This window comes from Ranitomeya imitator, chromosome 8, assembly GCF_032444005.1.
Source record: "Ranitomeya imitator isolate aRanImi1 chromosome 8, aRanImi1.pri, whole genome shotgun sequence".
NCBI lineage: Eukaryota > Metazoa > Chordata > Amphibia > Anura > Dendrobatidae > Ranitomeya > Ranitomeya imitator.
The window spans coordinates 179,789,815-179,801,938 of record NC_091289.1 but is presented as its reverse complement, the minus strand read 5'-3'; the positions used below and the strand labels follow the sequence as shown (position 1 = coordinate 179,801,938).

The window sequence follows — 12,124 nt, the reverse complement described above, 5'->3', positions numbered from 1 at the left end:
AAGGGTTGAGTATTTGCAGCATAAATTTCTGCACCAAAAACATTGAAGATTACTAACCATCGGACATATCATTGGTGCAAACTGTGCAAGATGGGGTCCAAGATGTAAAGCAGGTGGAATCGGGTCTTATGATGAGCTATTGGACTGCAAAGGGTCCATATATTGTTCTGCAGGGCCGGCGTCAGCACCCGGCGCACCCAGGCAAGTGCCGGGGCCCTGAGCAGGCAGAGGGCCACTCGCCGTCGGGGACACTGGCACGCTATAGTGCTGGCCCAGCGAGTGGACCCCCGCCTGCTCCGGGCCCCGACACTTGCGATACTTACCGCTCCCGGTTCCAGCGCTGCAGCGTCTTCCATCCTCTGACTGTGACTTTCAGGTCAGAGGGCGCGATGACGTCACCAGTGTGCGCCCTCTGCCTGAGCAGTCGCAGCACAGAGCAGGAAGACGCCAACGGTGAGGAGTCCAGAGCAGAGCAGCAACAAGCAACGAGAGGTGAGTATTTCATTTTTTTTTTTTTTTAATATTTGGAGCAATATATGGGGCCCATCAGAAGGGGCCCATATATGGAGCATTTTATGGGGCTAATTCTATAAGGAGTATCTTATGGGGCCAATAATATAGGGAGCATCTTATGGGGCCAATAATATAGGGAGCATTATATGGGGCCAATTCAATATGGAGCAGTATATGGGGACAATTATATATGGAGCATTATATGGAGCCAATAACATATGAAGCATCTTATGGAACTAATTATATATAGAGCATTTTATATGGCCAAATATTATACATGGAGCATCTTATGGGGCCAATTATTTTTGGAGCATTATATGGGACCCATTCTGTAAGGAGTATTATATGGACCCATTCTGTATGGAGCAATATATGGGACTCAGTATACTGTATGGAGAATTATATGTGGCTCACTATAATGTATGGAGCATTATATGGGGTCAATTCCGTATGGAACAATATATGCGGCTCATTATGTATGGAGCACTCTGTGGTGCTCATTATACTGTATGGAGCATTATATGAGGCTCATTATTCTGTATGGAGCAATATATGGGGCTCATTATTCTGTATAGAGGACTATGTGGTGCCAATTATACTGTATGGAGCACTATATGGGGCCATTATACTGTATGGAGCACTATATGGGGCCATTATACTGTATGGGGCAATATATGGCGCTCATTATTCTGTATGGAGGACTATACTGTCCGGTTTCTGAGCTAATATAGAATGTACAACAGATATCACTCATGTAATGTAAGAAGTAAGTGAAATCTTTGGCATTGTACTATACCTATATTTCTCTGCCATATCGGTGCATTATGAATTGTGGTATGTGTTAAAGGGGCCCACCGGGACTCTTTCGCCCAGGGCCCATGAAAACCTGGAGCCGGCCTTGTTGTTCTGGCATAGGGGCCTCGCCTGTCTGGGTCCACCAGTGAGTTTACTGTCCCAACAAAATTAATGATATTTCAAAAATGTCATGTAAATTCTGCAGCATGTCAACAATTTCTGTATTTTTGCAGCATTTTTCACCCATTCAAATGAATAGGGAAAACTCACAAAAAAAGTGTCAAAAACTTGCATACCTTACGCAGCGGCGTTTCCTTATGCAGATGCATTTCTGGTGTCAAAATTTCTTCTGCAAACACGCAATGTATGCGCATGCCCTTAGGCCTCATTCACACTTCAGTTTTTCACGTATGAGTCCTTTTTTTCACAGATATCACTTGTACCTATGATAGTCACAGGCCAGAGCTGTCCTCAGATCAAGTGACCCTTGCAAACTCATGTAGACATGTCCAATATTGATCCGAGTGTTAGATCAAAATCAGCAATGCAAGTCTATGGCTCCGTGAAAAGATCTGACAGCATTTGGAGGCCACCCGTGTGATGTCTGTTTTTGACTGACTGACACATAGGAGAAGGTGGAGAGACTTTTTTTTAATTTTTCACCAACGAAAATAACTGATGAAAAGCTGAAAAAAACTCTTATGAAATTCCAATGACACTCCGATAAAAAATCCCTGATGAAACTCAGTCCGTTTTTCTCATCCAGACATTGGAATAAGCCCTTTGGTAGACCGGACCGGACCCAACTCTGGTTAGATTCTGTGCAGGACTTTCCTTTGGAGAGGACACACTTCTCAATCACGCTTTGTCAGGTGCTGCCATTAAGAACAGTCCCGCAGCGCACATAGTGCAGATGAGGAGACTCTATTAAAGCAAGAACAACACGTTTCGGTGCAGGTTTATCGCCTTCATCGTGTTCACTTATCTACACACTACAACTCGCACATTTATATATTCCCTGATTCTATGGAATAGGACTTTTTTTTCAACACTAAACTTTATCAGCATGTACAAGAAACAAATCTAGCATGCTAAAACCACAGAGAAAAAAAACGCACAAAAAAACGCAAGGAAAACATGTTTTTTTCTGCAGCTTCTTTCTAGCCAAAAGATCAGGTTTTGCTGCAGAAAAAAATGCTGAAAAAACACCTAGTGTGAACTTACCCTTAGACTGTGTTCACAAACAAGGATTTTTTTCTCCAAAAACCTCCTGAAAAAAAAAAACAACAAAAAAAAAACACTTCAAAAACAACTGGAAAACCTTTCCTATTTATATGTAGGAGAAATCCAGGTACTGTTCCTATGAGAAGTTTTTTTTTTTTAGTTTTGCGACGATGGTGCTGCAGCCAATCAGCCTCAGCGTCTTGTGACATCTACATTGGCGCAGCCGATGAGCCTGTGGTGTAATAAATATAAAATAAAAAACTGGATGAACCCCACTAATAAACCAATAATGATGAAGGAGGGAGAAAACTTTTCCTTTTGCTTTAGTAACAGTGTCACTCAGAACAGCAGCCTGGGATATAGCAGGTAAAGATATAGATGGCGGTTGAAATTTCGATTCCCGTATAATCACCGTAATTGCAGCTGATTGCGCTGATTGGTTATGAAGATCCTCTAACTAGTTTTCAGTTTTCTTCTCGCTGATTGATTACATTGATTGCATCTTAAAAAGAAAGTGATGAATCCTTTTCCAAGAACGCGAGCAAAGATGGCCGAATCCTCGCTGCGGCATCCGGCATGTCATTCAAGGACGCATCATAACATAAAGCTGCGACCTCTGTCCAATAGTTACATCATCATTAAGAGGTGGTGACATCATTTATATGGCCGTCTCATCAAAATAAACGACTAAGCTTTTTTTTTTTTTTTTTTAAATACCGGTAATTGTGTCCATAATGGAAAGTTATGAAACTTTGCAAATGACTTTATTAAAAAAAAAAAAAATGACATGGAAGTGACTTCCTCTCCCTCACTATTCCCCAGTTTATTTTACTGCATTGATATTAGAACGCACTGATTTGAAGTACAGATGACGGAAGCGAAAGGTCTTTACAAAGTGATTTGCAAAATTTCTAAACTTTCCACTCTGGACAAAAATATTTATATATATATATATATATATATATATATATATATATATATATATATATATATAAAAAACTAAAATGAAAGTTTAGTTACTTTACAATACTTTAAAAATGAAAAGTTCCAAATAATGAAAGTTTACTAATAAACTTCAGCCCCTGACAAGAAGAGTTCACTAAAGTATAATGCATCACATTTATTAAAAAGCGTGAACCTCTTAATGAATTTTGGGCCGTCTTTTAGCTGCCGTGCACTATTGTAAGAAATGTACTAGAGTTCAGGACTGGAATACATTTGTAATTTAAGAAATTTGCATAAATGAAGGTGAAGTTGCCATCCGTGTTCTGCCACATGCCCTACTAACTTTTTAAAAAAACTGGTGGAGGTAGCCTGAACTGTCAAAAAATTGCGTAAAAGTCACAATTGGTGCAAATATGAGTTGCGCAAAACATTTGAAAAAGTTTTACACCAGAGTTCTAGCGAAAACTTACTGGGTGCCGCATTTGAACTTGTCCCTCCTGCAACTCTTCCTGTTCTGGTTAGTTCCGCATGGTCCCATCTGGACAGTAGATGGGACCCTTCTCACACTAATGATACACCGCCCCGGGCTTCTTCAAGAGTATTGTCACCTTCTCTTACAGTAGCGGTTATTGAAAATTTCAAAAACTAAATACAGTTTCCTATATCAGAGAATTACAGAATCCATAGAAATTAGATGCTGCTAACGGTGGCTCCAAAAGGAATCCAGTCTTTTTTGTGTGCACCCATTGACTTTAGTGGGCGAGTCTCATCTGACACAAGGAAATAACTAATGCATGTTGCCATTTTTTTCATGTGCATATTCTGTCTGTGGAAAAAAAAAAAAAAATCGCTCATCTACTCTACCCTATTGCAAAATTGTTCCCATTCACTGACCACAAGCAGACATTGTGAAAGAAGCCAGCAAAGTATATAACAAAGTTATAGCAAGCCGCATCCATCCAACAGTGAGAGTTTCCATTCAGGCTGATGATATATTTCTCAGATGGACCTATGTCCCAGGACCGCCTCTGGCTGAGACTTGTAGTCCTTCTCACTGAGCAGGATGATGCACTGCTGTGGTGTATGATGTCCCCATTGCACACCATGGCTTGTTACGCCTCCTCAGCCTTGTAACATTCATACTTCATTAATATAATTTGTAAACTTTTCCTCTGCTCATAGTATATTATAATTCATCAAATTGGCCGCTGACACCAAGCAAAGTTCTTCATCAGAAATAGTCGACTCTGGCATCATTATCGTCCATTATCTGCGCTCACAGGGACGGACGATTAAATGAAAAGAGCATTAAAGTCAGATTATTATCAGTTCTGCCAAAAGGGAAAGTTAGAAATTGACCAATTACAGCTTTTACAGAAGATACAAATCCACATGAGGGGCTTAATAAGTGACGGAGTTGTTGAAGTCATTCACATTCATGCATTGTAATACTATAATAATGGGATCCATTTAGGAAAAAGTATCGAAAAGAAAAACTTTGTTGAGTAAAGTAAGTTATCAGCGCTCAGGTTTTGCTTCTAAAGCTGCTCTGGTAAAATAAAAGACGAACCGTGATTCCAAAGATAAGTCGTATCTCTCACTCCAGGAACGGTGAAGAATTGGAAAGACAACTAGAGACAGAAGTGAATTATTCTGAAGGTGCACCAAATTTATCAGATATCATAGAAGACGCTGATACATGTGGCAAAAATAATATACCGTATATAAATAATATACAGTTTATAAACGCAGAGCCGTGAAAATAAAAATTATTTTTTTTCCCACAAAAATTATTTTTTTAGCCCCCAGTTTAGTATTTCCCAAGGGTAACAGGAGAAATTGGACCCAAAAAGTTGTTGTCCAATTTGTCCTGAGTCCGCTGATACCCCATATGTGGGGGGGAACCACCGCTTGGGCGCATGGCAGAGCTCGGAAGGGAAGGAGCGCCGTTTGGAATGCAGACTTTGATAGAATGGTCTGCAGGCGTCACATTGCGTTTGCAGAGCCCCTAATGTAACTAAACAGTAGAAACCCCCCACAAGTGACCCCATATTGGAAACTAGACCCCCCCCCAAGGAACTTATCTAGATGTGTTGTGAGAACTTTAAACCCCCAAGTGTTTATAACACAGAGACATGAAAATTAAAAAGAAATTCCCACAAAAATGTTTTTTTAGCCCCTCAAATTTTTATTTTCCCAAGGGTAACAGGAGAAATTGGACCCCAAAAGTTGTTGTTGTCCAATTTGTCCTGAGTACGCTGATTCACTATATGTTGGGGTAAACCCCTGTTTGGGCGCACAGGAGAGCTTGGAAGGGAAGGAGCACTGTTTTACTTTTTCAACACAGAATTGGCTGGAATCGGACACCATGTCGCGTTTGGAGAGCCCCTGATGTGCCTAAACAGTGGAAACCCTAACCCTAGCCCTAATGGGAAAATGGAAATAAATACATTTTTTTAAATTTAATTATTTTTCCCTAACTAAGGGGGTGATGAAGGGGGGTTTGATTTACTATTTACAGCATTTTTTAAGCGGATTGTTATGATTGGCAGCTGTCACACACTAAAAGACGCTTTTTATAGCAAAAAATTGGTTTTGCGTCTCCAAATTTTGAGAGCTATAATTTTTCCATATTTTGGTCCACAGAGTCATGTGAGGTCTTGTTTTTGCGGGAAGAGTTGACGTTTTTATTGGTAACATTTTCGGGCACGTGACATTTTTTTATCGCTTTTTCTTCCGATTTTTGTGAGGAAGAATGACCAAAAAAGAGCTATTCATGAATTTCTTTTGGGGGAGGCGTTTATACCGTTCCGCGTTTGGTAAAATTGATAAAGCAGTTTTATTCTTCGGGTCAGTACGATTACAGCGACACCTCATTTATATCATTTTTTTATGTTTTGGCGCTTTTATACGATAAAAACTATTTTATAGAAAATATATTTATTTTTACATCATTTTATTCTGAGGACTATAACTTTTATTTTTTTGCTGATGATGCTGTATGGCGGCTCAGTTTTTTGTGGGACAAGATGACGCTTTCAGCGGTACCATGGTTATAATAATAATAATAATAATAATAATAATTTTTATTTATATAGCGCCAACATATTCCGCAGCGCTTTACAAATTATAGAGGGGACTTGTACAGACAATAGACATTACAGCATAACAGAAATACAGTTCAAAACAGATATCAGGAGGAATGAGGGCCCTGCTCGCAAGCTTACAAACTATGAGAAAAAGGGGAGACACGAGAGGTGGATGATAACAATTGCTTTAGTTATTCGGACCAGCCATAGTGTAAGGCTCAGGTGTTCATGTAAAGCTGCATGAACCAGTTAACTGCCTAAGTATGTAGCAGTACAGACACAGAGGGCTATTAACTGCATAATGTGTATGAGAACATGATGCGAGGAACCTGATTGTTTTTTTTTTATAAATAGGCCACACAGGGATCGTTAGGTTAATGCATTGAGGCGGTAGGCCAGTCTGAACAAGTGAGTTTTTAGGGTACGCTTAAAACTGTGGGGATTGGGGATTAATCGTTTTAACCTAGGTAGTGCATTCCAAAGAATCGGCGCAGCACGTGTAAAGTCTTGGAGACGGGAGTGGGAGGTTCTGATTATTGAGGATGCTAACCTGAGGTCATTAGCGGAGCGGAGGGCACGGGTAGGGTGGTAGACTGATACCAGGGAGGAGATGTAGGGTGGTGCTGAGCCATGGAGTGCTTTGTGGATGAGGGTAGTAGTTTTGTACTGGATTCTGGAGTGGATGGGTAGCCAGTGTAATGACTGGCACAAGGTAGAGGCATCGGTGTAACGGTTGGTGAGGAATATGATCCTGGCTGCAGCATTCAGGACAGATTGGAGCGGGGAGAGTTTTGTAAGAGGGAGGCCGATTAGTAGAGAGTTACAATAGTCCAGACGAGAATGAATAAGTGAAACAGTAAGAGTTTTTGCAGAGTCGAAAGTAAGAAAAGGGCGAATTCTAGAAATGTTTTTGAGATGCAGGTAAGAAGAGCGAGCCAGTGATCGGATGTGGGGGGTGAATGAAAGCTCGGAATCAAGTATGACCCCAATGCAGCGGGCATGTTGCTTTGGAGTAATGGTGGAACCGCACACGGAGATGGCAATGTCAGGCAAAGGTAGGTTAGTAGAGGGAGAGAACACGAGGAGTTCAGTTTTTGACAGGTTTAGTTTCAGATAGAGGGAGGACATGATGTTAGAGACGGCCGTAAGACAATCACTGGTGTTTTCTAAAAAGGTCGGTGTGATATCGGGAGCAGAAGTGTATAATTGGGTGTCGTCAGCATAGAGATGGTACTGGAAACCAAATCTACTGATTGTCCAATAGGGGCAGTATACAACGAGAAGAGGAGGGGGCCTAGGACTGATCCTTGAGGAACCCCAACAGTAAGGGGAAGGTGAGAGGAGGAGGAACCAGCAAAACATACAGTGAAGGATCGGTCAGAGAGATAGGAGGAGAACCAGGAGAGAACGGTGTCCTTGAGGCCGATGGAGCGGAGCATAGTGAGGAGGAGCTGATGATCCACAGTATCGAATGCTGCAGAGAGATCCAAGAGAATTAGCATGGAGTAGTGACCATTAGATTTAGCTGTTAGTAGGTCATTAGAGACTTTAGTGAGGGCAGTTTCAGTAGAGTGTAATTTGTAGAGTGGTTATTTATATCTGTCTTTTTGATCGCGTGTTATTCCACTTTTTGTTCGGCGGTATGATAATAAAGCGTTGTTTTTTGCCTCGTTTTTTATTTTTCCCGCTTTCACTGAAGGGGTTAACTAGCGGGACAGTTTTATAGGTGGGGGCGTTACGGATGCGGCGATACTAAATATGTGTACTTTTATTGTTTTTTTTTATTTAGATAAAGAAATGTATTTATGGGAACAATATTTTTTTTTCTTTATTTAGAAATTTGTTTTTTTAGTTTTTTTTTTTTAACACACATGTGAATATTTTTTTGTACTTTACAACATTGCCCCGGGGTGGCATCATGTTATAGGGTCAGATCGCTGATCTGACACTTTGCAGAGCACTGTGTCAGATCAGCGATCTGACATGCAGGGCTGCAGGCTTACCAGCGCTTGCTCTGAGCAGGTGCTGGTAAGCCACCTCCCTGCAGGACCCAGATGTAGACCCGCGGCCATTTTGGATCCGGGGCCTGCAGGGAGGAGACGCTCGGTACAAGGTGAGCACATCGCCTTGTACCGAGGGTCTCAGGGAAGCCCGCAGGGAGCCCCCTCCCTGCGCGATGTTTCATGTTTGATCGCAGTGTTCCAAGGGTTAATGTGCCAGGGGTGGTCCGTGACTGCTCCTGGCACATAGTGCCGGATGTCAGCTGCGATAGTCAGCTGACACCCGGCCGCGCTCCCCCCGTGAGCGCGGCCGATCGCGTATGATGTACTATCCCATCACTGGAAATTAAATCCCAGGTCACCTCGACGGGATAGTACGTCATATGGGATTAAGGGGTTAAAAACTGTAAAATATACTTGCAAATCGCTTCCTTATCATTTTTATTGGAAATCTACTTTTCCGTTCATATATGTTTTTTTGACAATTTTTTCCTAAAATTACCAATGGGAAACAAAACACTGCTTGCACTGTCAAATCAGAAGGATTAAAAAAAAAAAGTCTTCCAAAAACTCCTCTAAAAAGGAGCGTTTCCAGAAAAACGCATAACATTTTTTTTCATAAAACACAACCAAGCACTGCCAGGTCTCAATCCCACTGTGTAAATCTAACTCTATACTGATCATAATGGTAAAGAAACCAAAAACTATAAGGAACCTGAAATAAAAAGAAAAAAAAAAATCATAATAAAGAAACTTAAGTTCAGCACAAACAGTTAACAGCCTGTTCATAATAAGGTACTTGTCACATTTGTGAGGCGAGAGATAGTGTGATGGAGGGTCCTTCATTTAATCTGCGCTGATGATTAAGTAGCTGTGTGTTGCTGCAGTCACAATCACTTATAGGACGGACAATATCAGATTATTAGATCTCACCATCAACCGTCATCACATGCAGATCTACAGTCAAAGAAGAAGCACCTGAGAAATGCTGTGTCCCAAAGAGAGAGTCCTGATCCCATAATGTCACCATCATCACTCAGACAATGAAGGAGAGAAACAGAGAGAAGATAAAGAGAGAAAGTGTATGAGAATATAACTACTATAATACTGCTCCTACCTACAAGAATATAACTACTATAATACTGCTCCTCCTATGTACGAGAATATAACTACTATAATACTGCTCCTATGTACAAGAATATAACTACTATAATACTGCCCCTATGTACAAGAATATAGCTACTATAATACTGCTCCTATGTACAAGATTATAACTACTATAATACTGCTCCTATGTACAAGAATATAACTACCATAATACTGCTCCTATGTACAAGAATATAACTACTATAATACTGCTCCTATGTACAAGAATATAACTACAATAATACTTCCCTATATGTACAAGAATATAACTACTATAATACTGCCGCGATATACAAGAATATAACTACTATAATACTGCTCCTATCTACAAGAATATAACTACTATAATACTTCCCTATATGTACAAGAATATAACTACTATAATACTGCTCCTATCTACAAGAATATAACTACAATACTTCCCTATATGTACAAGAATATAACTACTATAATACTGTTCCTATGTACAAGAATATAACTACTATAATACTGCCCCTATGTACAAGAATATAACTACTATAATACTGCCCCTATGTACAAGAATATAACTACTATAATACTGCCCCTATGTACAAGAATATAACTACTATAATACTGCCGCTATGTACAAGAATATAACTACTATAATACTGCTCCTATCTACAAGAATATTACTACTATAATACTGCCCCTATATGTACAAGAATATAACTACTATAATACTGCCCCTATGTACAAGAATATAACTACTATAATACTGCCCCTATGTACAAGAATATAACTACTATAATACTGCCCCTATGTACAAGAATATAACTACTATAATACTGCTCCTATGTACAAGAATATAACTACTATAATACTGCTCCTATGTACAAGAATATAACTACTATAATACTGCCTCCTATGTACAAGAATATAACTACTATAATACTGCCCCTATGTACAAGAATATAACTACTAATATTACGGCTCCTATCTACAAGAATATAACTACTATAATACTGCCCCTATGTACAAGAATATAACTACTATAATACTGCCCCTATGTACAGGAATATAACTACTATAATACTGCCCCTATGTACAAGAATATAACTACTAATATTACTGCTCCTATCTACAAGAATATAACTACTATAATACTGCTCCTTAAATATTTTTTTATTTGTAGAATTTCTGACTATTCTGTCCTTGTCCACTTTTGAATGTATTATTATTGGTTGCTCTGAGTTCAGACCCTCTTTATTACCGTCTGCCGGTCGCCCCACTTGTGTAATCTCACTCCTCATAGGTTCTGATGAATATACATATAATATGATCTGCGCAGCTGAAGATGAGTGGGGCTCTCCTGCAGATTCAAAAGGCTTGTCGAGGACCGAGCTGTTATCCGACAATTATCCCACCTAATAAAGGACCTAATAAAAGAGCCATCGCTGACACTAGAGGAGCAACCACAAAATGAATGGTGTTACGGTCCTATGCCTGAAGTGCTCTGTTGCAGTAACAATAGTTATTTTTGGATTGAAACTATGAGCACTGACACTACGTTACTGGGTTAATGAACCTGTGCTTTGCTAAGGGCCTCACACCACCAAGGGCACAATACTCTGTGGCGGGACAAATCTCATATAAAGTGAATGAAAACAAGCTTAATATTTTCATATCCTAATACACTCTATCTGTAATACTATTGTAGGAACTCGAGGATTCTGATAGCGTGGGGCAATGAATAGACAGAGACGGGTTTCTTTAGTGCAAATAGTGGATTTGTATAACAGCAATAACACCCAAAACAATATACTGATAACCTGCAGTTACCTGCAACAAAACAAGTCCTTGAAACATATACAGCAAGTCGGCAGAGTTCTTAAGGCAGAGTCCTCAGCAAGCTGATCAAAAGGTGAGTGTGACAGGTGACGTGATGCAGATCCAAAACACTGTTGGTGCAGAAAGAGTCAAGGGTTAAGTTCCAAAGTCAACAGACTAATGATAACATGGAGAGCGTAGCTTACATATGCAGAGAATGTGCAGATCCAGAGGTAGAGGTAGAGGCACACTCAGAACAAGCAGCTGAGCTGAAGGGGAACAGAAGCAGAATACTCCAGCAAGGAAGCTGACACCTGAACCGGGTTTTAAACCAACGAACAGGAAGTAGGGCAGACAAAAACAGCAAACTCCATCTTAACAAAGGGCAAGATCATTCACAAGGTGATTTGGAAAACCCGAAATACTGACACTATCTGGAAAACTATATGATAATTAGAAATAATCCCCAAAAATGAAAATATAGAAGAAGCCAAGTACAGAGTTTAAAACATAATGGAGATGTCAGCTCATTGGAGGTCGGTGGTATTGAAAGAGTTAAAGCTCCATTTCGAGGGGGAGATATAAAAAGAAAAATAACCAACAGAGAGCTATGGTGGATGTATC

At 40.0% G+C, this 12,124-nt stretch overlaps 1 long non-coding RNA gene across 1 annotated transcript in view; it reads right to left on the bottom strand.

Moving 5' to 3' along the window:
* The window catches only part of LOC138647542 (uncharacterized), a 44,476-nt gene that overhangs the window by 22,840 nt on the left and 9,512 nt on the right, over positions 1 to 12,124 (bottom strand). Inside the window, exon 2 of the long non-coding RNA XR_011314993.1 lies at positions 11,513 to 11,631. This is a non-coding gene — a long non-coding RNA (uncharacterized lncRNA). The remainder of the gene's footprint in view (positions 1 to 11,512; positions 11,632 to 12,124) is intronic.